The sequence below is a fragment of the Macaca fascicularis genome, chromosome 7 (genome assembly GCF_037993035.2).
Source record: "Macaca fascicularis isolate 582-1 chromosome 7, T2T-MFA8v1.1".
Lineage (NCBI taxonomy): Eukaryota > Metazoa > Chordata > Mammalia > Primates > Cercopithecidae > Macaca > Macaca fascicularis.
The window spans coordinates 43334895-43362894 of NC_088381.1; the positions used below are offsets into that span (position 1 = coordinate 43334895).

At 46.1% G+C, this 28000-nt stretch overlaps 1 long non-coding RNA gene across 1 annotated transcript; it reads left to right on the forward strand.

Annotated features, from left to right (window-relative positions):
- On the forward strand, window positions 1-27253 carry LOC107130151 (uncharacterized). Its single transcript, XR_001491847.3, has 4 exons — window positions 1-90; window positions 9518-9633; window positions 25426-25469; window positions 26727-27253. It is a non-coding gene; the product is annotated as an uncharacterized lncRNA (long non-coding RNA).
- Window positions 27254-28000: the final 747 nt, after the last annotated feature.

Consider the following 28000-nt stretch of genomic DNA (forward strand, 5'->3'; position numbering starts at 1 on the left):
TGAGGTCTCCCTATGTTGCCCAGGCTGAACTCCAACTCCTGGGCTCAAGCAATCCTCCCATCTCAGCCTCCTAAAGTGCTGAGATTACAGGTGTGAGTCACTGTGCCCAGCCTTACTTATTTTTTTATTATTGTGTTTTAAGAGTTCTTTATATGTTCTGGGTATAAGTTATCAAATATCTGATTTGCCAGCATTTTCTCCCAGTCTGTGGCTTGTCTTTTTATTTTCTTAACTATGTGTTCAAAGAGCAGAAGTTCTACATTGATAAAATCCAACTTATCATTTGTTTTCTTGTATTGACTGTGCTTTTGTGGTGTATCTGAGAAATCTTTGCCTAATCTGAAGTTACAATGATTTTTTCTTCCAAATTTTATGGTATTAGGTTTTACATTTAGGTGTATTATCTCTTTTGAGTTAAATTTTATATATGGTGCAAGATTACATCAGGGTTTTTTTTTTTTTTTTTTTTTTTGCATATGGATATCCAATTATTCAGCACCACCCCGCCACCTCCCTTTTTTGCGGAACAGGGTTTTGCTCTGCTGCCCAGGCTGGAGTGCAGTGGTGCTATCATAGCTCACTGCAGCTTCTAACTCCTGGGCTCAAGTGATCCTCCCACCTCTGTCTTCCGAATAGCTGGGACTACAGGTGCACCATACCTGGATAATTTTCTCCTCCTTCTCCTTCTTCTTCATTAAGAGGGAGTCTGACTATGTTGCCTAGGCTGGTCTCAAACTTGGGCTCAAGTGATCCTCTTGCCTTGGCCTCCCAAAGTCCTGGAATTACAGGTGTGAACCACCATGCCTGGTCAGCACTATTTATTGAAAAGACTATCCTTTTCCCCATTGAATTATCTTGGAAACTTTGTCAAAAATCAATTGGCCATTTATGTGTAGATCAATTTCTGGACTCTCTATTCTGCTTCACTGGTCTACTTGTCTATCTTGAGGGCAATGCCACACTGTTTTGATTATTATAGCTTTATAATAAGTCAAACTTGTTTTGGCTATTTTAGATTTTGCATTTCCATATGGATTATATAATTAGCTGGTCAATTTCAAGAAAAAAAAATGCCTACTGAGATTTTGATTGGGATTGCATTGAATCTATGTGTCAATTTGAAAAGAATTGACATTTTAGTAATATTGAGTCTTCTGGTACATGAAGACAGTATATCTCTCCATTTATTTATTTATGATTTCTTTACATATGCTTTAATTTTCTATTCACAGGGTTTTTTTTTACATTTCACTGTATAGGCCTTGCACATCTCTTGTCAGATTTATCTGTTTTTAACATTTTAAATGCTATTGTAAATACTACTGTTTTTGTTATACATTTAGATTTCTGATTATTGACAGTTTCGGGTAACAGGAACTGGATTTACCCTGTCACCTGAAACAACTGAAGAAACAGACAAGGGCTGGGTGCGGTGGCTCACACCTGTAATCCCAGAATTTTGGGAGGCCGAGGCAGGCAGATCACGAAGTCAGGAGTTTGAGACTAGCCTGACCAACATGGTGAAACCCCATCTCTACTAAAAATACAAAAATTAGCCAGGCATGGTGGCATGTGTCTGTAATCCCAGCTACTCAGGAGGCTGAGGCAGGAGAATTGCTTGAACCTGGGAGGCGGAGGTTGCAGTGAGCTGAGATTGTACCACTGCACTCCAGCCTGGGTGACAGAGCGAGACTCCATCTCAAAAAAAAAAAAAAAAAAAAAAACCAACAAAAAACAAAACAAAACAAAAAAAACCTGACAAAGTAAAAGAAATAAGGACTCTAAAAACACTGTATGTCAGGCAATGGAGGATAGTGATATCTGGATGATAGAAAAAAAGATGAGATGAGCTATCATTACCCCAGCTTACTGCCAGGAGAGCATTTGCAGGCCACCGCAAAGGGATAGTGAACCCAGGCAGAGCCCAGCAGTTGCCCTGAGTTGAGAAGATGGAGCTGAAAGTCCAAGGAAGTCAAGGTAGCTAGGATTCACAGGGAACGGTACTGGAGAGAAGAGATGGAGAGAACTATATAGGAAGAGAAAGTCAGAGTCTCTTCTAGTATTCAGCTGAGTAATGACCAGCAAACACGTGTGAGAAAACTACTTGAGGCCAGGAAAGAACTCTAAAAGATTAGAGGGAGCAGTGCTTAGAGCTCTCATAGGACTCAGAATAGTGCCTGTTCCCAACAGCCAGAATGTAAAATAGCATAACTCATGGGACATCAGTTAGAGTCCCACAAAAGGTCTCATCTCAGTAGTAGGGACACAACCCTAGACTAAATGCTACTCTTGTCCTGCCAAATAAAGCTTAAAATCAAGACCTTAAAGGATCAAACTCTTTCCAAGTGACTTAACCGCATCTCAGAATTAATCTTAAAAACAATTTTAGGCCCTGTGTGGTGGTGGCTCATGTCTGTAATCCCAGCACTTTGGGAAGCTGAGGCAGGCAGATCGTGAGGTCAAGAGTTCGAGAGCAGTCTGGCCAGCATGGTGAAATCCCATCTCTGCTAAAAATACAAAAATTAGCTGGGTGTGGTGGTGTGCACCTGTAATCCTGGCTACTTGGGAGGCTGAGGCAAGAGACTGGCTTGAATACAGGAGGCAGAGGTTGCAGTGAGCTGAGATCATGCCACTATACTCCAGCCTGGATGACAAGCAAGACTCCATCTCAAAAAAAAAAAAAATTAGAAAACAAAAGAATTTCACTTAACAAGGTAATATCCATAATGCCTGGAATCTAATCAAAATTATCAAGCATTCAAAGGAGAAGGAAAATAAGGCACACAATGAAAAGAGGGTCATTAATACACAATAAAGAAAAGGCATTAAAACAGCTTTTATAACTGGATCCCATAAATTCAGGAAACTAAAGGAAAGACTGAACTTGTTAAAGTGGAGATACAGAAAACATTAACAAATTAAAAGGAAACTTCTAGAGATGAAAACTATAATATCTGAGATTTAAAATATACTGAATAAATGACAGATTCAACATACAGAAGAGAAGAATAGTGAACTTGAAAACAGTAAAATAAACTATCCAAAAAGAAACACAGCAAGATAAAAAGAATTAAGAAAAATAAAGCATCAGTGAACTGTGGGACAACTTTATCAGGCCAAATGTATGTGTAATTGGAATCCTTGCAGAAAATGAGAAAAAGGGTGGAACCAACAAAATATTTAAAGAAATAATGACTGAAAAATGTTCAAATTTGATGAGAACTAGAAACCCACAGATCCAAGAAGTTCAACAAATTCCAGCAAAAGAAATAGAAAACTCCACCCTGGGCAACATGGTAAAACCCCATCTCTACCAAAACAAAACACACACACACACACACACACACACACACACACACACACACACACCAAAAATTAGCTGGGTGTGGTGATGCATGCCTGTGGTCCCAGCTATTTGGGAGGCTGAGGTGGGAGGATCACTGGAGCCTCGGAGGCGGAGAATGCAGTGAGCCAAGATTGCGCCACTGTACTCGCTACTGCACTCCATCCTGGATGACAGAGTGCGACCCCATCTCAAAAAAAGAAAAGAAAAAGGAAAGAAATTGAAAACTATATCACATCACATCATAATAAATTGCTTGAAACCAAGGATTAACCAAAAAATTTAGAAGCAGCCAGGAGGTGGGACACACATTCCATACAGAGAAACAAAGCTAAAGATGATAGCAGATTTCTCACCATAACCAATGCAAAATAAAAGATAGTGGAACAACTTACTTAAAGTATCAAAAGAACAAGACTAGGCCGGGTGCAGTGGCTCATGCGTGTAATCCCAGCACTTTGGGAGGCTGAGGCGGGTGGATCACCTGAGGTCAGGAGTTTGAGACCAGCCTGGCCAACATGGTGAAACCCTGTCTCTACTAAAAATATAAAAATTAGCTGGGCATGGTGGCGGGTGCCTGTAATCCCAGCTACTAGGGGGGCTAAGGCAGGAGGATTGCTTGAACCTGGGACGTGGAGGTTTCAGTGAGCCAAGAACATGCCACTGCACTCCAGCCTGGGCAACAAAGCAAGACTCCATCTCAAAAAAAAGGAACAAGACTAGAATTCTCTATCCAGTGAAAACATCTTTTAAAAATAAAGGGGAAAATAAAGAAAAATCAGACTTTTTCTGACATACAAAAATGGATGGAATTAATCACCAGAATACCTGGCCTACAAAAATTATTAAAGGAAGTTTTTCAAGCAAAAGAAATATAATGCCTGGTGAAAATGTAGGTCTACTCAAAGGATAAAAACTACTGGTGCAGGTGCAGTGGCTCGTGCCTGTAATCCCTACACTTTGGGAGGCCAAGGCAGGAGAATAGCTTGAGCCCAGGAATTCAAGACCAGTCTAAGCAACAAAAAACAAGACCCATTTCTAAAATAAAAAAATAAAAAAATTAATTAATTAAAAAAAATTAGCCAGCCACGGTGACGCATCTGTATTCCTAGCTACTCAGAAGGCTGAGGCAGGAGGACTCCTTGAACCCAGCAGTTCAAGGCTGTAGTAAGCTAGGATCACATCACTGTACTCTAGCTTGGGCAACAGAGCAATACCCTGTCTCTGAAAAACAAACAAAAACTGGTAATGAGGCATTTGAGACCATCTTGGAAAACATAGTGAGGCCCCACCTCTACAAATTTTTTTTTTAAAAGAATTAGATGGGCATGGCATCGTGCATCTGTACTCACAGTTACTCAGGAGACTGAAGAGGGAAGATTGCTCGAGCTCAGAAGTTTGAGGCTGCAGTGAGCTGTGATTAAGCCACTGCTCCAACCTGGGCAAAAGAGCAAGACTCTATCTCTAATACATATATAATATGATATATATGTATTAGATCCATCTCTATTATACATATGATATTATATAATATGTATGTTACATAATATGTATGTTACATATACATATTATATATGTATTAGATATAGAGTCTTGCTCTTTTGCCCAGGCTGTATGTGTGTGTATGTGTGTGTATATATATACACAGTATATATACATAAAAAATAAATACATACATATATATGTATATATGTATTTTACATATATTTATAAATGTGTGTGTATGTTTGTATGCATATGTGTGTGTATGTGTGTGTATATATGTATATATGTATACACACACATATATATACACACACATACACACATTTATAAATATATATAAATACATATATACATATATGTATGTATTTTTTATGTATATATACTGGTAGTGGTAACTACCTGGGTAAACATTAAGACTATTTTTCTTATTGCTTAATATAATTTACTATTAAAAGGAAAATAATAACAATGTGTTATTGAGTTTATAACAATTTTAAATGTGAAATGCTTGATGGCAATAGCATAAAGGCTGGGAGGAGACAAATGTAAGAATACTATTATAAGATTCTTGTATACTACGTGAAGTGGTATAGTATCAGTTGAAGGTAGACTGCGATAAATTAAACAGGCATAATAAAGAAACAACAAACTAAAACAATGCAAAAAGGAATTATAATTAATAAACCAGCAAAGAAAATAAAATAGAATCATAAAAAACTATTCAGTTAATAACAAAAAGGCAGACAAAGAGGAAAATGGAATGAATAGCAGATGGGACAGATAGAAAACAAATAGCAAAATAATAGATTTAAACCCAACCATATCAATAATCACATTAATTGTTATTAAATGTGAACACCCTGATTAAAAATCAGAGATTTTTGGTACCTGCAAGAAATTTAATTTAAATATCAAGAAAAAATAGGTTACAAGTAAAAAATAGACAAATATACACTATACTAATACTAATCAAAAGAAAGCTGAAGTAGCTGTGTTAATATTAGAAAAGGTAGATATCAGACAAAACATATTACCAAGAATAAGCAAGGTCATTTCATAACGATAAGGAAGTCAACTTATCAAGGTGATTTAAAAATCCTAAATGTTTATGCACTTACTGACCACCCTTCAAAATACATGAAGCAAAAAGTAATAGTACTGCACAAAGAAATATACAAATCCACAACTCTAGATACAACGTTCCTCTCTCAATAATTCATAGTACAAGCAGACAGAAAATCAGGAATGATATAGAAGATTTCAACAGCACTACCAACCAACTTAACCTAATTGACATTTCTAGGACATTACATCCATTAACTGCAGAGTGTACATTCTTTTCAAGTGCATACAGAACATTTATCAAGAAAGACCACACTTCAGGACATTAAACGAGTCTCACTGAATTTAAAGTAATTCAAGTCGTGCCAAGTATATTCTCTGATCACAATGGAAGTAATTAGAAATCAACAACAAAGATATCTGGAAAATCCCCAAATATGTGGAAACTAAGTAACATACTTCTAAGTAAACTATGGGTTAAAGAAGAAATCAAAGGCAAATTAGAAAGTATTTTGAAATGAATGTAAAAGAAAACAAAATATATCCAAATGTGTAGGATCTCGCTAGAGTAGTATTTAGAGAAAAAATGACAGCACCAAAATGCCTACATTAAAAAGATAAAGGCTTTCGCTCTGTTACCTCAGTGTCTACCCTGAGGAACTAGAAGAGAAGAGCAAATGAAACACAAAATAAGTAGAAGAAGAAAAATAATAAAGATCAGAGCCAAACTCAATACAATAAAAAACGGAGAAATAATACTGGGAATGAGAGATGTCACTACAAATTCTACCTGCATTAAAAGCATAATAAGCGGCCGGGCGCGGTGGCTCAACCCTGTAATCCCAGCACTTTGGGAGGCCGAGATGGGCGGATCACGAGGTCAGGAGATCGAGACCATCCTGGCTAACACGGTGAAACCCCGTCTCTACTAAAAAATACAAAAAACTAGCCGGGCGCGGTGGCGGGCGCCTGTAGTCCCAACTACTCGGGAGGCTGAGGCAGGAGAATGGCGTGAACCCGGGAGGCGGAGCTTGCAGTGAGCTGAGATCCGGCCACTGCACTCCAGCCTGGGCGGCAGAGCGAGACTCCGTCTCAAAAAAAAAAAAAAAAAAGCATAATAAGGGACTGTTGTGTACAAAATATGCCAATACATTTGACAAGTTAGATGAAATGGACAAATTCCTTGAAAGACCCAAACGTCCAAAATGCACTCAAGAAAAAATAGACAGTCTGAATAGCCCAATGTCTATTAAAGACATTGAATTTGTAGTGAAAAACTTTTCCACAAAGAAGATTCTAGGCTCAGACAGCTTCACTGAAGAATTCTATCAGACATCAGCCAGGCGCGGTGGCTCAAGCCTGTAATCCAACACTTTGAGAGGCCAAGGTGGGCGGATCACCTGAGGTCGGGAGTCTCAAACCTGACCAGCCTGACCAACATGGAGAAACCCTGACTCTACTGAAAATACAAAATTAGGCGGGCGTGGTGGCACATGCCTGTAATCCCAGCTACTCGGGAGGCTGAGGCAGGAGAATCACTTGAACCCAGGAAGCGGAGGTTACAGTGAGCCAACATTGCATCATTGCATTCCAGCCTGGGCAAAAAGAGTGAAACTCCATCTCAAAACAAAAAACAAAAAACAAAAAAAGAGAATCCTACCAGACATTTAAGGAAGAAAGCATATCAATTATATGCAAAATCTTCTAGAAAATTGAAAGGGAGGGAATAATTCCTAACCCATTCTATTAGGCCAGCATTACTCTCATACCAAAACCAGACACATATATCACAAGGAAAGAAAACAACAGACCAACATCTCTCATGAATATAGATGCAAAAATTCATAACAACATTTTAGCAAATTGAATCCAGTAGTACATAAAGAGGATAATGCTTTATAGCAAGTGGGGTTTAATCCCAGGAATGCAAGGTTGGTATAATAAACAAAATCAATCAATGTAATTTACAATGTAATCAAATTGTCATTTAGCCTGTAGTAACATACTAAAAATGAAAAATCATATAATCATGTTAATAAGTACAGAAAAATCATTTGACAACTATGACTTTCATTCCTGATAAAAACTCCCAATAAATTAGGAGTAGAAGGGAACTTCTCAACCTGATCAAGGCATTTATGAAAAATCCAAAGCTAATATCTTAGTGGTGAGAGACTGAATGTTTTCCTCCTAAGGTCAGGAACAGAACAAGGCTGCCTACTTTCACCGCTTCTATCAACATTGTATCTATCAGAGGTTCTAGCTGCGGAAGTCAGACGAGAAAAACAAATTTTAAAATATCCATGTTGGAATGGAAGAATTCGTTTGGCTGTGGCTGAACCACAGACTTTTCTGGGTCTCTGGGGAAGATGGTAACATGTGAGTGCACACACACACACACACACACACATGCATGCATGCAGTGTTGTGTTGGTACATGTGGTGCCTTCTCTGAAATGCCCCTCAAGATTGGGAAGCAGAAACATGTCCTGAGATATGGCAGGCATGACCCATGCAACCCCCACAGTCTGTTTTAGGTCTTAGGTTTTTGCTTAAAAATTCAAATGGCTTTAGCATTTTACTTTATAATATTTGTGCTATTTTAATGAAGAAGGACTATTCTAGGTAACCTATGCTTGAGGAAAAGTTACAGTGAGGAAGATGGGTCATTTATCTGAAGTCCAGGACCCTGGCCAGCTGGGTGATACAAATACCTCACTGTGAGAAGCAGGGTGGCAGGAGAATGAGTGCATAATTCAGAGCATGTGCATGTAGGCTACATGTGAGACATTGGGCAGGCAACCCCACCCCTCCAAAACTCACTTCCCTGCATTTTAAAATGGGGGGGAGAACCTCTCTATGACCTTGCGCTCAGGATGAGTGGGATGTTGGTAATGGGTGACAATGCTCTGAGGGATCACTTTCTTCTTGCCAAATGGTCAACTGCAAGTCCTTGGCAGGCCCCCATGTGCTGTCCTCCTGGAGGGCTGAGAGGAACTTCTCTGACGGAGGCATGTTCCTCCTACCTGCCCCAACGCTGGAGACTTTGAGGCAACTGAGACGCAGGCTGTCCCACTGTGCAAGTTTGAGACTGTTCCAATGATTTCACAGATATTTCGGGATGGGGAGGTTTGAGTAACAATCTAAGAAACACCTGTGGGGTGGTCAGAATAATGCCCCTGCAGCTGGTCTACATCCTAATCCCTGGAACCTACGGAACCGTTCAGTTATGTGGAAATAGATAATTAAGGTTGTGGATGGAATTAAGGTTGCTAATCAGTGGACCTTAGGTTGGGAAGATTATTCTGAATTATCTGTGTGGATCCAATGTAATCACACATATCCTGAAAAATGGAAGAGGGAGGCAGAAGAAGAGTCAGAGAAAGGGATAGGATAAGGGAAGCAGAGTCTGGGTGATGCCATATGAGAGGGCTTGGTTCCCTATCACAGACTTTGAAGATGGAGGAAGGGTCCACAAGCCAAGGAAAGCAGTCAGTCTCCAGCAGCTGGAAAAGACAAGGAAATGGATTCTCCCCTACAGTGCCCAGAAGATATAGAAGCCTACTGACACCTTGTTAGAGACTCATGTCCGACTTCTTCTTCTTCTTCTTTTTTTTTCTGAGACAGTCTCACTCTGATGCCCAGTCTGGAGTACAGTGGTATGATCTCAGCTCACTGCAACTTCCGCCTCCCAGGTACAAGCAATTCTCCTGCCTCAGTCTCCCAAGTAGCTGGGATTATAGGTGCGTACTACCACGCCTGGCTAGTTTTTGTATATTTAGTAGAGATGGGGTTTCACCATGTTGACCAGGCCGGTCTCGAACTCCTGACCTCAGATGATCCACCTACCTCGGCCTCCCAAAGTGTTGGGATTACAGGCTTAAGCCACAGAGCCCAGCCAGACTTCTGACCTATAGAACTGTAAGATGATACTTGCGTTATTTTAAGCCACTAAGTTTGGGGCAATTTGGTAGGGCAGCAATAGCAAACTAACATATTCCAGAAGCTACTGCCCTGCCAGCTCTCTCCCTGTGCTGGAAGCCCCAGCAGATTCAGGGATTTCATGGGCTTTGGTTCCATAGGCTTTCATCCAGTTGTCGGGCTTCAGGTCCACTGATGCGCCATCTGGGCATGCTGGCTGTGAGGCCCTGCAGGACTGTGTGTGATCAGAAAGAGTTGCTGGCCAGCCCATGAGAAGGCCAGAGCTTGTCCCAGGCCTCAATTCCACCCAGGGGCCCATTTGGGAGCAGTCCTGCCAGTGGCGGCATGGAGGAAAGAACACTGGCTTTCGAGTCTCAAGGGCCTGAATCTAAATTTTGGATTTGCCCTCTACCAGGTGTGTGACCAAGGGCAAGTTACGTAACCTCTCTGTGCCTCAGTGTCCTTGGCTGCAAAATGGGGATAATGGTACGCACCTCACAAAGTTTTTAGAAAGACTAAATGAGTTCATACATGTAAAATGTTTAGAACAGGGCCTGAGACTTTTTTTTTTTTTTTTTTTTTTGAGACGGAGTCTTGGTCTGTTGCTCAGGCTGAAGTGCAATGGAGTGATCTTGGCTCACTGCAACCTCTGCCTCCTGGGTTCAAGAGATTCTCCTGCCTCAGCCTCTCGAGTAGCTGGGACTACAGGCATGCGCCACCATGTCTGGCTAATGTTTTTTTGTATTTTTGGTAGAGAGGGGTTTCACCAGGTTGGTCAGGCTGGCGAGACTTAGTGAATGCCTAAAATGTGTACATTGTGACTGGTATTATCTGTATTAAAATGACCACATCATAGTTGCTGTCTTTAGGTGGTGAACCATCTAGCCAGGAGTCATACTTGCATGGAGTAATAAGTGCAGAGGCGGGACGGGCAGCATACCATGGAAAACAATGATCATTCTTCTTGAAGTTGGGGATTCAGGAAAGGCTATAGATCCAGTGAGGCTTAAGCTCAGCCTTGGGAGGTGAGCACATCTCTGCTGGACAGGTTGTGGGGTGGTATAGGAGCACTCCTGGCAGAAAATGCATCTTGGGCTAAGCTCAGGGCAGGTGAGAAATCGCCTGGTCTGCTGGCAGCACGGTATTGCTGGAAGTTGGGGTGTGTAGGGGAGATGCAGAGGCTTGCGGGAGAAGAATGAGAAGAAGGGCTGGAGCCGGCTCATCATGCGGCTAGTAGGCCTGCTGAGGAGTGTGGACTTTATCATGGCAGTAGTGGAACCCTCTGAAAGTCCCCTCTGAATATGGAGTGGGCGGTGGGTTGGAGACAATGTGCAGGCTGGAGGCAAGCGTGTCTGTGAGAAGGCCAAGGCTGTGTCCTGGGATTGGAGGATGGGCCCTGGGTCTGGGGATTGGGGATGGGGAATGGGACAGACTCAAGGCTACTTAGGAAGGAGTCTCAGTGGGCCTTGGTGGCTCCCTGGTTGTGGAGAGGAGGGGCAGAGAGGGCTCTGAGTGGCTCCTGGTAGCCAGTGGCCGGCTGATTGCCTAGCATTTCTCTTGCCCTAGCAATGGAGGCCATATTTGGTTCTGTCAAAACCTCTCTAGGCTGAAACCATTTGATCTTCCTCCCAGCTTCCAGCCCCACTCCCTCCCCACCACGTCTGGCTATGAAGCCTGCCTCCCCATCTTACGCCCACATTCCTATTTCTTTAGCCAGTCACTCAACACACTTTCAACAAACTTTCCCTACTATGTGCCAGGTGCTGTGCTGGAACCTAAGGGATACAGTTATGAACAAGACAATCCTGCTCACAATCTGAAGAACAATCCTGATAACGGTGACCAACGAAGACGTGCAAAATGTCAGAGGGCCACAAACCGCAGAGGGTAAGGGGTAGTGGGAGGCAGGCAGGAGAGCATTGCATACATTGTACATGACATGGTCATCTTAATACAGACAATACCAGCCACAACTTACACTTTTTAGGCATTCATTAAGTCTCAGGTACTGTTCTAAGCATTTTACATGTGTGATCTCATTTTACACTGCCACTCAAATGAGGGAAAAGTGGAATCCCAGAGTTTCAAATCCCAGCTCTGCCACTGCCGTGAGGTCTTGTGCAAATTGCTTCTCTCTGTGCCTCCGTTTGCTCATTTGCACGGTAGGGATGGTGACTGTTTCTACCTGCAGGGTTGTGGAGAGGATAAAATGAGTGAATGTATGTGAAGCGCTAAGACAGTGCCTGGCACATTAGTAAGTGCTGGACGTGTTTGCTCCTTCTAGGTCTACATTTTTAGCAGAGGGAATAGCAAGGGCAAAGGCCCTGAGGTGGGAAAGGACTTGGCACGTTCCAGGAATGGGAAGAAGGTCAGGACGACACAAGGGGAATGTGGCAAGGGCTGAAGTTAGGAAGGCAGGGCCTGGGCAGGTTGTGGCTGCCCCTCCCCTGAGTCCTCTTCCTGACTCAGGTGTGTCTGCCCCTCTTCTGCCCTGCCCCTCCTCATCCCGACCTTCCTCTGTTCCGCCCCCCTCCTCTGCTCCGCCCCCCTCATGGCTTCCCGGTGCCAGCCCCAGCCACTCCCGCCTCCTGGCTTGGTTTTCCAGGATGTCCACTGTGCAGCTGCTCCTCCTCTGTTCTTCAGTCCGATGTGCCCGCCTCCCACCGCACCGCCTGCTCTGATCAGCCGGAGCCTCCCGTCTTTCCCCAGAATTGCCTGGCGTCTGCTCATCTAGACCCTTCCTTTCACAAGGGAGCCTGGAGCCCAGAGAGGGGTGTGACTAAACCAGGGCCACACAGCGGTTCAGAGGCCAAGACTGGAGCCCGGATTTTCAGGACTCTGTGCACTATGGCTTCTAGTTTCCCGGGTCAGACACTTCTGCCGATGTTGCTGTATCACAAATGTGACTTGAGTTGAGGAAGGCAGGAAGAGGCAGGGAACGAGGAAAGCACAGTCCACCAACTAGAAATTACTGCTGTGAGCACATTGGTGTCTGAGCCTTTTTAATGCTAAGCACACTGTTCCTCAAAGAGAAACCGTGTGTGAGGCTGGGACACAGAGTGAGTAGGTGCTGTCTGTTCGCCTTTGCTGTGTCCCTCCATAACTACCCTGGGAGAGCCGGGGATCCCATCCGCTAAAGGCATGTCATGCAGGGCCCCAGGGTCACACAAGGGAGTGATGGCAGAGCCTGCCTCTGCGGCCCCAGGAGGAGTGAGACTGAGAAAGGGGAGGCAGAGACCTCAGGAAAAACATGATGAACTTCTAGGAAATCTGTATCTGGCCAAGCACGGTGGCTCACGCCTGTAATCCCAGCACTTTGGGAGGCCAAGGCAGGTGAATCACCTGAGGTCAGGAGTTCAAGACCAGCCTAGCCAATATGGTGAGACCCCATCTCTATAAAAATACAAAAAAATTTAGCCGGGCATGATGGTGGGTGCCATAATTCCAGCTATTTGGGAGGCTGAGGTGGGAGAATTGCTTGAATCCAGGAGGCGGACATTGCAGTGAGCCAGGATTGCGCCATTGTACTCCAGCCTGGGCAACAGAGCAAGCCTCCGTCACACACACAAAAAAATCTGTATTCATTTGCCAGGGCTGCCATAACAAAACCACAGACTGGGGGCTTAACCAGAGGTAATTTCCTCAAAGTGCTAGAGGCTGGAAGTCCAAGATCAAGGCACCAGCAGGGGTGGTTTCCTCCAAGGCCTTTCTCCTTGGCTCACAGATGGCCACCCTCTTGCGGCCTCTTCACAGGGTCACCCCTCTGTGGGTGCACAGCCCTGGTGTTTTCTGTGAATTCAAATTTCCCCTTCTTATGAGGGACACCAGCCAGATTGGCTAATGGCCTCACTTTAACTCATTTTAACCCCTAAAGGCTCTATCTCCAAATACAGTCACACTCTCAGGTACTGGGGATTGGGGCTTCAGCATATGAATTTTGGGAGGGTATAATTCAGCCCATAATGAAATCAAACACCAATCTATCAATGCTTATCCCTGGGCAGGAATGCAAAGACTCAGGACTCCTAGCAGGGAGGCACCCTCAAGGGTAGAAACATTCTGGGAATACTTCCTGGAAGAGAGAAACTTGAAGCTTTGGTCAAAAGGGGATTAGAAGGCATTCCAGGCCAAGGGAACAGCATTAACAAGCATCTAGAAACACATGCAGGGTGTGCTTTGGGGAACACAAGGATGCAGTTGTCTAGAGGAGTCACTGGGGCCAATTCTTCTGGGGGTGGAGTAGAAGGGGAGTTAGGTTGTGAAAGGCCTTGGATGTCAGGACGACTTGGGCTTGATTCCATGGCACCAGGGAGCCATTGATGGTATCTGAGCACAAGACAGATAAGAGTTTTGCTTTAGGCCAGAATTAGGGAAATGACAGGTTAGAGCAGTGGTTCTCCAGCTTGAGCATGCTTGGGAATCCCGGGGATGGCTGGCTAAACCAGACGGCAGGACCTTATTTCCAGAGTTCCTGACCCAGTGGGTCTGAGGTAGGGCTGAGAGTTTTCATTGCTGACAAGTTCTCAGGGGCTGCTGTTGCTGCTGCTGTGTGTAATGTGAAAATCACCGGAGGTTTTGCTGGAAGGCAAGAGCAGGGGTGGGAGGTGAGAGGTACGGTTCCTCTCTGAGGCCTCTGAGGCACTAGCAGTGGAAAGGCCCCTAACTCCCAAATTTTAGACAGGGAACTGAAGCCCGGAAGGCGACGGCCATAGTTGGGGTCGTTTCCAGGCCTTGAGCCTAGATTCTTGGGCCTAGGTTGCCATGGCACCAGGAGCCTGGAGCAGAAAGGCTCCTCAGGCACTCCCTCTGGGGTCCATTCGGCCCAGGCGCTTGCACGGGCACTGCGTTTTGCTTGGAAAACGGGTAGCAAGCCGCTAAGACTCCCAGAACGTGGGAAGCAACGAAGCCCAGCAGACAGGGCAGGAGGGCGGCGCTTTCCGGTCGGGCCCCGGATTTAACTCTCTTCACCTACAAAGGCCCCACCCCAACCCTCCCAACCCCGCCCCAACTACGCCCATCTCCGACTCAGCCCAATATAGCCAGGCCCCCTGCGCCAGCCCCGCTCTCCCGGTTAAGAGCGCAGTGCCTGAATCTCAGCTCTCCTTCCTACTGACTGGGTGACCTTGGGCCAGATACTCAACTTCTCTGTACTTCATTCTCCTCATCAGTAATTTGGGAAACACCTGTCTCATAGGGTTGTCATGAGGATTAAGAGTTTATATTTGTGAAGTCCTAGGAATACTGCCTATTAAGCCTTGTTACTAAGTGCGTAAGCTTTGTCATTAGTGGTAATTATTGTTATCTTTGCCCTGTTGGAGCTTTGATTCACTTAGTAACAGTGCTATTAATTTTATTATTAAATTTTTTATTTATTTTATTAAATTTTTAATTATCTATTTCAGACATTAAAAAAGAGCATAAAAATATAAAAACTGTATCTCCATCACCCAGTTTAAGAATGAAAGCATTATAAATGTTTTCTCGACCTGGCGCGGTGGCTCATGTCTATAATCCCAGCAATTTGGAAGGCCTAGGCGGGTGAATCACTTGAGGTCAGGAGTTCAAGACCAGCCTGGCCAACATAGTGAAACCCCCCCTCTACTAAAAATACAAACAATAGCCTGGCATGATGGTGGGCACCTGTAATCCCAGCTACTCGAGTGGCTGAGGTAGGAGAATCACTTGAACCCAAGAGGCAGAGGATGTAGTGAGCCGAGATCGTACCACTGCCCTCCAGCTTGGGCAACAGAATGAAACTCTGTCTCCAAAATAAATAAATAAATAAATAAATAAATAAATAAATAAATGCTTTCTCTCTACTCAACTTTAGTCAGAGTCTTCTGCCTCCAACCCATCCCCTGCACTGCTCACCAGTTGTGAGAGATCCAGAGAAAATACAAGTCGAATCCTGCCACAACCCTGCTTGAAAATCCCCACCTATAAGATAAAATCAGACACATCCCTTGACATCCAGGCCCTTCACATCTGACCTGCGCTGAACCTTCTGTTTGGTCTCTGCCACCCAAGACTAAAGTCCCCCTTAACATTTCTTAAGCATCCCCAGCTCTTTGCATATGCTGACCCCTCTGCCTGGGGTCTTGTATATCCTTTCTTCTCCCTCTTTTACTCACTTGATGGGGAGCATCCATTCTTTGGTCCCCCAAGGCTCCCTAGCCTGCCCACTGGGAATTAATTGTGTTTGTGTGTCCCCTCCCCTAGACTGTAAGCACCTGGCAGCAGGCCCATGGTGACTCTTGATCTGCTCCTGGGGCAGGGAAGGCACTCATTACACTACACAGTTGTGGCTGAGTGTGTTTGGGGTACTGTACTGGGATGTAGAAGGGGTGGTCATCTGCTGATTCAAGCCCCATTCTTTTCATGGGGAACTTGCAGTCTGTCAACTGTAAAACTTCGGAGGAAGAAAATAAAAGAAGGCTGGGTGTGGTGGCTCACACCTGTAATCCCAGCACTTTGGGAGGCCAAGGCAGGTGGATTACCTGAGGTCAGGAGTTCAAGACAAGACTGGCCAACATGGTGAAACCCCGTCTGTACTAAAAATACAAAAATTAGCCGGGCGTGGTGGTGGGTGCCTGTAATCCCAGCTACTCGGCAGGCTGAGGCAGGAGAACTGCTTGAACCCTGGAGGCGGGGGTTGCAGTGAGCCGAGATCACACCACTGTACTCCAACCTGGGCGACAGAACGGACTCTGTGTCAAAAAAAAAAAAAAAAAGGAAAAGAAAAAAGAAAATGAAGTAATTCAATGGGGTCTTCATTTTAAAGAAACTCCAGAAAGTGTGATTTCCCCTAAAGTGTCCAGTTTCCGCCTCTGAAACCCCTTCCTGCTTCTTCCCCCTTCTTCCTTAGTCCCTATCTCCTCCCTCTGAGGACAGCGGGTTCCTCATGATCAGTGGATCTTCCCCAGGGACTTCTACGTGGGACATGCAGCGGCCATGTCCTGGATTCAAAAGGCTTGTGGTTTTGGAGAAATCGAATGGATGCCAAGCCTGGCCCCAGACAGCCTGGGTACTAGGAGCAAAGAGGATGTGCTTCCAGACCAGAGGCTCCTGGCCTGTTTTCATTCTGTCAAATGTATTTGCAAAGCAGAATCTCTTTGAAGAGAGAAGAGAGCCTAGGTCTTCATTTAGGTAAAGGAGAAATAAACTGGTGAGTGCACTCAGACCCTGTGGTGGGAGCCGGGTGCTGGGGTGGAGTAGGGCGGGACACTTGCCTCTAAGGACATTTTGAAATTTGTTCTATGTTCACATCCTATTTTTAAAAAATGAACACAAATCAGAAAAGCCGGGTTCCAGTATTGCACATACCAGTGACCAGCCTGTTCACCTTGGTCTCTCAGAGGCTCACTTTAATAACCACCCAGTTCTTAGGCTCCAAGAGTAGACACAAGAGGGACTTCTGTAAACTAGACGGGGCTGGGCACACTTAATTATTATTTACTCTTCCTTCAGTCCCTCTCAGGAGACAATAGCTGAGGCCTTCACTATTGGCCACAGTGTGAGGGTCTCTTTGTGTGAGTCTGGGTGTGTATGTCTGGACATGAGTGTGTGAGTCTAGGATGTGTGTGTGTCTCTGTGTGTGTCTAGACATGTTTGGGTGGGGTGTGTGTTGACTATGAAGTTGACCATTACAGGGTCTCTGCCCCAAGGAGCTCCTGGTGAAGCAGGATAGGAGGCCAAGTGAAAAACTTCCTCCAACACTCTTGAACTCCGACAAGCACCAAATAAAGGGCTGACAAATGTGAGCGCACAGAGAAGGGAACCCACCAACTCAAACAGGGGCCTTTGCACTGGCTCTTCCCTCTGCTTGAAGTGCTCTTCAAGGCCCACTCTTGCCTCCTCTAACTCTTTGAGCAAATGGCACCTTCTCACAAGGCCTACTTGGTCACCCCATTTAAATAGCAACTTTCAGGCTGGGTGCTGTGGCTCATGCTGTAATCCCAGCACTTTGGGAGGCTGAGGCAGTAGGATCACTTGAGCCCAGGAGTTTGAGACCAGCCTGGGCAACACGCTGAAACCGCATCTCTACAAGAAATATAAAAATTAGCTGGGCATGGTGGTATGTGCCTGTGGCCCAGCTACTTGGGAGGCTGAGGTGGGAGGATGACTGGAGCCCAAGGAGATCAAGGCTGCAGTGAACAGTGATTGTGCCACTCTACTCCAGCATGGGCAACAGAGTGAGACCCTGTCTCTAAATAAATAAATAAATAAACAAATAAATAAATGGCAACTTCATCCCACACTCCCTAAACCCACCCCTGCTTTATTTATATATTTATAGCCCATGCATTTCTTTTCCTTCTTTTTTTTTTTTTTTTTGACAGTGTCTTGCTCTATTGCTCAAGCTGGACTGCAGTGGCATGATCATAGCTTACGACAGTCTTGATCTCCTGGGCCCAAGCGGTCCTCCCACCTCAACCTTCCTAGTAACTGGGACCACAGGCATATGCCACCGTCACCAGCTAAATTTTTGATTTTTTTGTAGGGAAGAGGTCTCGCCATGTTGCCCAGGCTGGTCTCAAACTCCTGAACTCAAGCAATCTTCCTGCCTCAGCATCCCAAAGTGTTAGGATTATAAGTGTGAGCCACTACGCCCCACTGCATTTATTTTCAAAGACAGCAAAGTTAGCTATATGCAACTAACTTAAAATGCTGTATGTTTTACTCACTTATTTTGTTTTATTATCTGTTTTCCTCATTTCCTACATTAGAATGAAAGCTCCATGAGGGAAGCTACCATGTCTGCTTTGTTCACAGCCTGTGTCTCTAGTGCCTAGAACAGTACCTGGCACATAGTAGGCACGCAGGAGGTATTTGTGGCTATGGTGGTAATCGGGTGGGTGTTTGGGGTAGATGGTAGCAAGGCCACGGGCATGCCTCTCTATTCTGGAGGGGTGGCTGGAGGTCTGAGGTGGCAGCAGTGGACTGAAGGGGCACCTGTGGTGTGTATCTGATATGGAATCTGATGCAGATGGGGTGATGGAGGCAGAAGCAGTCCAACAGGCACAGGGAAGAAGATGTGGCCTGAGAAAACCTGAGACATTTTGGAGGCCATTCTGGATGCCCCAAATTCTAACTCAGTGCCCATTTCCTCCCTCTGCCACCCTGAGGATCCAGAGCCTATTGATATCAGGGAAGGAATAGTCAGGGGACACATTTGGAGGTCGGGGAAGGTGCTGGTGGACCCATTAATGAGAACCGAAGGCCACTTGAGGGTGTCTTGGCTAGGGGAAAGTACCTGGCTGGGTAGAGGCATTTGGAAGGGAGGAGGTAGAGGGCATTTGGAAGGGAGGAGGCAAAGGAAAGCCTGCAGTGGTGGCTGGATTGTAGGCTTGGTGAGAACAGACATGTTTCTCTGAGCATTGGAGAATACGAGCAAGGCCCAGGACCGGAGAGTGCTCACCAGACCAGAGGCCAGAGAAGAGGCCTGGCTGGGAAGGGCTTCGAAGACCAGGCCAGGGAGTCAGGATAGAATCCCGGGGGGCCCCGGGAGCCCCTGACGATCTGGAGCCAAGCATAGGAGGTGGCAATGAAAGGAAGTTGTATTCAGGAAGAACTGCCACTCAAGGGTCTTTCTCGATGCCAGCTGCCCAAAGAGGAGGAAGAGACATGCTCTATAAGCCTTCTTATAGACAGAGAAGGGGGATAGAGAGGCTGTTTCCCTTTGGCAGTTCATTCATTCACTCTGTCACTCATTCGCTTTATTAAGCACGTAATGTGTACTGGACTCTATTCTGGAATCGGGGAATGTCACCAGAAATTAGCCGTGAATTTTGACCCCATGCAAGGCAGAGAGTGCCCTAGAAGAGGCACGCCAGCTCTGAGGAGGCTGTGGTTGTGCCCAGCTGAAAGACCGGAGAGGGCTCCCTGGAAGGGGAAGCATCTGAGCTGGGCCCTCCATCATGGTCAGCAGTTTGAAAGTCAGTTGTTCAGGAAGAGAGGATGGTTCTACTCCGGAGCGCCTCACCAAGAGGTTTTACCATATATCGCTTCATTTAATTCACCGAGCAACCTTGGAGATGGTGAAGGCAGAGGAAGTGACTTATTTTACAAGATGAGGAAATAGGATCTTGGGACCAAGCCCAGACAGGGTAACTGTTCAGCCCCAGGTCACCAGGCTGACAGCAGCAGGGTTGGAACTAGAACCCAGAGCTGTTGGACTCCTGGCCAAGTGCTCATCGTGTGGGTTCACAGAAGTCACTGGTTTGCTTTCCAAGATGCTGTGGAGAAGCTGTCAGCAGATTTCTAACATGAGGGATCTTGCTCTGTCCCCTCCCTGACTCCAGAGAGGGCTCAGGACAGGGACCAGTGACTCACTCCAGGCTCCTCACTCGTTGGTCAACAGTAGGCAGTGCCCAGAATAGAAAAAAAAAAAAAAAAAGCCTCAGACTCTGAGTTTGAGGACTTGGGGCTGATCCCAGCTGGTCCCATGTCCTGGCTGTACAGCCTTGGGCAAAGCACTTCACCTCTCTGGGCCCTTCAGTTTCCTGCTCTGTCAAATAGGGACACTGTTCACTCCAGTACTCCCCATCTCCAGGGAGTTGAGAAACTGAAGCCATAATGGGTATGACCCACATAAACATTAGCTAGTATTATTTATAAGAAACTGGCCGGGCGCGGTGGCTCAAGCCCGTAATCCCAGCACTTTGGGAGGCCGAGATGGGCGGATCACGAGGTCAGGAGATGGAGACCATCCTGGCTAACACGGTGAAACCCCGTCTCTACTAAAAATACAAAAAACTAGCCAGGCGAGGTGGCGGGCGCCTGTAGTCCCAGCTACTCAGGAGGCTGAGGCAGGAGAATGGCCTGAACCCGGGAGGCGGAGCTTGCAGTGAGCTGAGATCCGGCCACAACAGCACTCCAGCCTGGGCGACAGGGCGAAACTCCGTCTCAAAAAAAAAAAAAGAAAAGAAACTGGGGGTTGGCCATACCACCAGAATGATGACAAGGACACTAGGACACTGCTACTACTGCAAGCTAACTTAAACTGAGCCCTCACCAGGCCCAGTGGGAAGTGCTTTACATACATTAATTCATCCAGTAAAGCGAGGACTTGAAAACATTAGCAGTAAAAGCATCATCAATATGTAAAGATAATGATGATGATAAAGGTATCTTGCAAAGCAAAGTAATTAAGACATTCACAAGTCTTTAAGAGCAATTGAGGGCCATGCAGACTCTGTCCCCTGGCCTCTTGACACAACTCTGGGCCTTTACTTCCTTCATCCTCCGGGTATAGGCAGCCAGCCCCTCACTCTCAGCCCCCTAGTCCGTGGAGGTTGTTCAGGCCCCAAGCCAGGCCAGCCTGAAGATTCCTATTCCCAGGCAGCTGGGCTGTGGCCCCAGGAGGGCGGCCAACAAGGGGCCTAGTGGCTTATCGCTCTGCAGCGACTCCCCAGCGGGCAGACTGTCTCCGCTGCTGCAGAGCAAAGCTGATAAAGAGGACAGAGGCTTGTGTTTACTGGGGCCGAGTCTGGGGAGAGTCGGGCCTCCCAGGGGCGGCCCTGTCTCCTCTGGGAACAGACTGTCTGTTTGCGGAGATACCATCACATTCCTGCAGCCACCCCAGGATGGACTGGGGGAGGGAGTGGCGGAGATGGGTGGGGAGGATGCAATATGACAGCTGCGGCCCTCTGTTTCCCTGGGGCCAATGCTGAGGAGGCCTGAACTGGGTCCTCCAGGGGGATTCAGGTTTCCCAGCCTGATTGCCAAGTACTTTAGATCATTAATAGCCAACACGGGTACAGTACTCTACAGTTTACAAAGTATTTTCTCAACATTTACCTTTGTGGGTCTTCCAGATAGCCTTCCATTCACACAGTCTGGGGTAATGTTTCATAGACGGGAAATGCCCAGCAAGACTGGGGCAGGGGAACTGAGTGACCCACAGCTGACCAGGCCAACTCATATTCATAGCTAACACTTTTGAGTACTTACCATGTGGCATGACTGCAGAGGCACTTAAGGCATATTAACTCATTTAATCTTTGCAACAGCCCTTATGAGGTAGGTGCTATCATTATATCCATTTTCCAGACGAGGACATTGAATCAGACATAGGTTAAGTAGCTTGCCTAAAGTCACACAAACAGAAAATGGGAGTGCTGGGAGTTGAACCCCAGCAGCATGGCTCCAGAATCCCCACTGTACCCAATGTCCTACATAACCATCTTGAAGCAAGCTTGTAATGTATTTCTATTCTGTGTGCAAAGGCCGTGAGCATTTGCAGCTGCAGGAGGTGGCCTAGCTGGCTTTGGAATTAGAGCTGCATTCTACTCCCAGCAGTGACACTAATGAATGCTGTGGCAGAATCAGAACTCTGTGAGTCTATTTTCTCACCTGGAAAGTGAAAATAGCACCTGCCTTAGCAGAGAGTGTGAGATGTTGTATGTGAAAGATCTGGTACATAGGAAATTTTCATTAAAGAAGTACTATGACTACTTTGACAGAGGCACTGGGGAGGTGGCCTGTCCAAAATGGAAACTTCAGAAGAGTATCTCTTAAAAGAGAGGCCCAATTACTCAGTTATGGGAGCACAGAGGAGGGGTGACTTCTAATAGGAGGGATCAGGGTGTCCTCAAAGTAGGCAGCATGAGCAAGTGGTTGGGACTCTGGCTTCAGAGTTGGGCAGACTTGAGTTCAAATTCCAATATCCAGTCCTTACTCACTGTGTGACCTTGGGGAGTTACTTCTTTGAGTATGTGAAATGAGAACACTAAAAAAAAACCTGTCCATAGGGTTGTGAGGAATGGATGAGACCATTCAAAGGTCAAAGAGACCTTCTGGGAAGAAGCTCTGGGCACAATGGCAGGCACCTAGTAAGTACTCAATAAATGCTTCTGCCATTGTTGTTTACAGGGGGTTAAGGAGGTGGCAGTGAGGTAGGGTGGTGGGCAGAATAACAGCCCCCTAAAGATGTCGTGTCCTAATCCCTGGAACCTTTGAATGTGTTAGGTTACATGGCAAAGGGGAATTAAGGTTGCAGGTGGAATTAAGGTTGCTAATGAGCTGACTTTGAGATGGGGGAAATTGTCTTGGGTTATCTGATGGGGCCCTGCCTAATTGCAAGAGTCCTTATAAGTGGCAGAGAGGCAGAAGAGGCAGTGTCAGAGTGATATGAGTGAGAAAGGCTCTACCAGCCATTCATGTCTTTGAATTGGAGGAAGGGGCCACAAGCCAAGGAATGCAGGCTGCCTCTGGAAGCTGGACAAGGCAAGAAAATGGATTCTCTCCTAGAGCCTCCTGAAAGGCAGGAAGCCCTGCCAGTGCTCTGATTTTAACCCAGTGACACCCATTTTGGACTTCAGACTCCCAGAACTATAAGAAAGATAATAAATATGTGTTGTTTGAAACCACTAAGTTCATAGTAATTTGTTACAGGAGAAAAAGGAAAGTGATATAGAGTGCGAGTTGGTCCTTGAAGACTGGCAGGATGGTCACAGGCCAAGGTGGGGCAGAACAGCACAGGAGGAGGAAACTGAGCCTTCAAAGGCCTGTGGGTGGCCGGGAGCACTGCATCATGCCTATAATCCCAGCATTTTTGGAGGCCAAAGCAGGTGGATCACCTGAGGTCAGGAGTTTGAGACCAACCGGGGCAACATGGTGAAACCCCGTTGCTACTAAAAATACAAAAATTAGTCAGGCATGGTGGCCTGACTATAGTCCCAGCTACTAAGAAGGCTGAGGCAGGAGAATGGCATGAACCCGGGAGGAGGAGGTTTCAGTGAGCCGAGATCGCGCCACTGCACTCCAGCCTGGGCGACAGTGTGAGACTCAGTCTCAAAAAAAAAAAAAAAAAAAAAAAGGCCTGTGGGCTTGAAAGCACACTTGGCTTTTCCAAGTGGGGAACACTTGGGAAAGCTCATGTGGTTCTTTGCAAAAATGGACACAATTTTCCATTATTCTCCATGCCTGCCAGTACCTATGCTCATTTGCAATGTAACTTGGAAACTCTTCCCATCAAGAGATAGAGTCTATTTCTCCACATCTTGAATCTGGGTTTGGCCCTATGACTTGCCTTGGCTAACCGTATGCAAATTCCAAGCTTGGGCCTCAGGAGACTTTGTACACTTTTGCATTCACTCTTGCTGTTCTTAGGCGGAACACTGCCACTGCCTAAAATCAAGCCCAGTGTAACCAGCAGCCTTGAAAATGGCTCCTGGCGTGAATGCCCTGTGTGATCCTCTCCCATTGAGTATGGGCTGGACCTAGAGACTCGCTTCTCACCAATAGAACACTGGTAAAGCGATAGGTTGGTGCCTCTGATACTGGGTTTTAAAAGGCTGTGTGACATCCATCTTGCGGTCCGTTTTTTGTTCCCTTGCTGAAGGGGTCACTGTTCCCTGGCCGAGGGGGTCCACTGCCATGTTGCGAGCTGCCCTATGGAGAAGCCCAAATGGCAAGGAAATGATGTCTTTCCCCAGCAGCCAGTGAGGACCTGAGAGCTACCAAAAGGCACATAAGTGAACTCGGAAACAGACCCTCCCCATCTGATACCTTGACTGTAGCCTTGTGAGAGAGGCTGAGCCAGAGTATGCAGCTCAGCAGCACTTGAGTTCCTGACCCACAGAAACTGTGAGAAAATAAATGTGTCTTATTTTTAGCTGTCTAATTTGTTACACAGCAACAGATAACGAATATACTTCTAGGCTAGTCTGCTGGATGATGAGTGACATATGGCCTAGTCACTTCCTTTCACCCAGCCAACACCCAGACAACCACCAGGCAAGTGAGTGAGACATCCTAGACCAGCCTGCTGTCAGCTGCTTGCGGACATGTGAGTGAGCCAAGCCTGGCCCAGATCAGCAGAACTGGGCAATAACAGAAGTTGTTGTTTTAAGCCACTGAGTTTTGGGGGTGATTATTTTTCCCAGCAATAGCTGACCTCTGTAGCCCGAGGGTTATGCATGTAGCAGGAACTGAAACCAGGAAACTGGGTAGGGGGCTAAGCATGGAGGGCTTTGATGATGGAATAAGGCATTTGGAATGGGGGCAGGTTTTTGAGCAGGAGAATAACATCGTGATCAGAGCTGTGGTTAAGGAAGTTTCTTGCAGCAGCAGGGAGTGGCATGAATCACAGGCAGGGTAATCACTTAGAAGGCTGCTATCATGAGGCAGATGAGCAGTGATGGAGGCCTGAAATTGAGTAAAGGGTTGAGGTGTGGAGAGAGTTAGAAGTGGAACCAATAGATCCTATTCTGTGTGGAATGGGGGACAGGGCAGTGGGAGAGGAGAAGTTGATACCCAGGTTTTGACTCTGGGATACTGAGTGGTTGGTGGTACTATTGACAGAGATGGGGAAGTCAAGATGGGGGATAGGGAGATGCATGCTATTTGGTGGACTGAGGGTTAAGTGCCAAAGAGACCTTCTGGGAAGAGGCCCAAGAGACAGTGATTCAAGACTGCAAAGGGAGCTCTGTCCCAGTCCAGTGTATTGATCAGGTTTGAGGAAGGATAGAGAATAGCACCTTCTGGCTGGGTAACTGAGGGAGCTGGGCAAAGGATTATTGCAAAAGTATGGGAAGGGTTTGAGAATTGCATTAAGGGATGTTGAAGTATCCTGGGGCTGGAAATGATGGGGAGCTTGCTTCTTCTCCTAGGCCTGAGAAGGCAAGGGAGGGAGCAGGAACCGGAACCAGAGGAGGTAGAGTACGGAGAGTGCTGCCTGATGGAAGCTGTGGCCTTTGGTTGAAGATACAGCAGACTTATGGCAACCCAGCAAGGAGGGCACCAGGAGAACAAACACTTTGACCTCTCCCTCTTCCCATTCTGTGAGGACTTCTTTGGCATTCCCCATTAGCTAAGTTCACCCTGAAGTCAGACAGCAAGGTTGCCTGTAGATGTGGACCATACACATCAGCCTTGCAGGACACAGAGAGCGTGGAGAAGGGGAGGGCCTCACAGAAGATACCTAGCCACCTAACACATGGTGAAATTCCTTTAGCCCGTGTTAGCTGATGACCCTGTTCTGGGAAATGAGATTTGAGGAGAAACCTGGTAGGCAGTTTCTGGGTAAAAGTTTTTTACTCTTAGAAGGAAGACAGCAGGAGAGATGTTCTTCAGGGTGTCTGATGTGATGCCTGGAACTGCAGCAGCCATTTTGCAACTGCAAGGGAAGCCAGTGGAGGCAAAACTGACCCACTGTGGATGGAAATACAAATAGAAAGAACTAGGTTCTTGATTACTTCGTGGAGCTTCTCTAAGAGCCTGTCCTACATCCAGGTTTTTTTTTTTTTTTTTTTTTTTTTAATGAAATAATAAAGATTCTTATTGTTTGAACCACTTTGAGTTGGATTTCCAGTTACTTGCAGCCCAAAGCCTTCTTTTAAAAAATTTTTTTTTTTTTTACCCAAACAAAAGCACCAAAGCATTCTAATGGACATAGCTGCCATCCACCACATTCAAGCCCCTGTGCAAGCTCTATAGCTTCCACAGAGTACAGGTCAAGCCCTCCTGTTTCTTCTGCTGACCACAGATTTGCACTAACTGCATCAGATTCAGTGAGAATTTCAAATCCTTTTTCAATCTATGACAAAATAAACAGACAGAAGTAGGTCATGGGGGTGCTCTTCCCTTAACTTAGGAGAAACTGAGGAGAAATCCAGCTAAAGGCAGTGGAGATAGTGAGGGCATTAATCTGAGTCTCTGGGATGGGCAGGAGAGAGAGCAGAGGTAGGAGACTCGTTCCCATTACCCACCTCCCTGAGACGTGTGGTGCATTCACAGAGACCCAGGCTCTCAGTCTTTGTTTCCCTGTCCATCAGCTAAAGGCTAAAGTGGGCCCCACCCAGTCTGGACATGCATCATTAGCACAGACTCCCCACGTGGGGCCAGCGAGTAGGCCTCTATTTTTCAGCATGGACTCCCCAACCTCAGTGCCGTTGTATCTTCCCCCACCCAGGTTTTGCAGGACTTGCCTATATCCGGGTGTCAGAGTGAGTTCAGGGAAGGCTGGCCATCACTTGGGAACTTTAGAGAGAGGCAGATGGAAATAGGAGAGGAAGCTGCTGTCACAGGGGCCACACTTGGCTCACCAGAGAAAGTCACTTGGCATCAGCAGCTAGTATGATGGATTTACCATGCCCGCCTTGCCCACAGTGGAGTCCCAAAAGGTGGCCATTGTCAAATGACTGCACCCATAGTCTTCTGTGCTTCACCCTCTTCTGTGGGCTTCCCTGGCCTAGGGAAGTGAGCTCCCTACACCACTGGACTCTTCTCCATCTAAGTCATGTCATGGAAACCCCTCCAGAGCTGAAGACAGACAGATCTGGCTCTGAGTCTCTCTACTATCCCTTCTTAGATGTGGGGCAGGAAACTAGCCTCTGAGATTCATTTTCCTTATCTGTAAAAGAGGCTCTTACACTAATTACCTGAACAAATTTATTGTGAGTTTCATATGAGATAATGACTAATATTTTCAAAGCATAACCATCTAGCGTCCCATTCTTTCAATATCCTCTCCACTAGAGGTCAGCGGGGCAGGAAATCTGACAAAATCAACTGTTCATGAGGCATAAAGATAATAATAGTGTTAATAGCTTAAATTCAGTGGGCATATACTGTGTGCCAGGTACCATTCTAAGCACCTTATTTATATTGGCTCAAATAGACTCCAGTATTACCTCCATTTTACAGATGAGGAAACTGAGGTTAATTTGCCTACAGTAATACAGGTATGAGAGGGCAGAGCTGGGCTTTGACCCCAGGCAGTCTGTCTCCAGAGCCTGTGCATTTAGCTGTTGTGGGGCCTCAGAGCTACCAATGGTGTTTGAGGATGGTACTGACGCCGGTCGAGAGGCTTCTGTAGAGGCAGGTAGTATAGGGTAGTCAGGGTGCACAGGCCTGGCAAGTCGTCAGAACTGGCTTCAAGTCCAGGGCTCTGCTTCCTAACTGTGTAACACTGGGCAAGTTAGTTAACCTCTCTGAGCATTGATTTTCTAACTAGAAGTGGTAAGAGTTGAATTAAATTAAAAAACAAAAACAAAAACCCAACCCTGACACAAATCCTAGTCCTAAGAGGCTGTCCTCAAAGGACTCCACCCCACCTGCTCTGTTCCCCACTCATGGCTAGGTTGGTTGAGGGAGGCTGGGAAGGGTCCACAAGGATCCATAAGGGAAGACCACTCAATCAGATGAGGCATGTGAGCTCCCTGAGAGCAGGGGCTTGACTTGCCA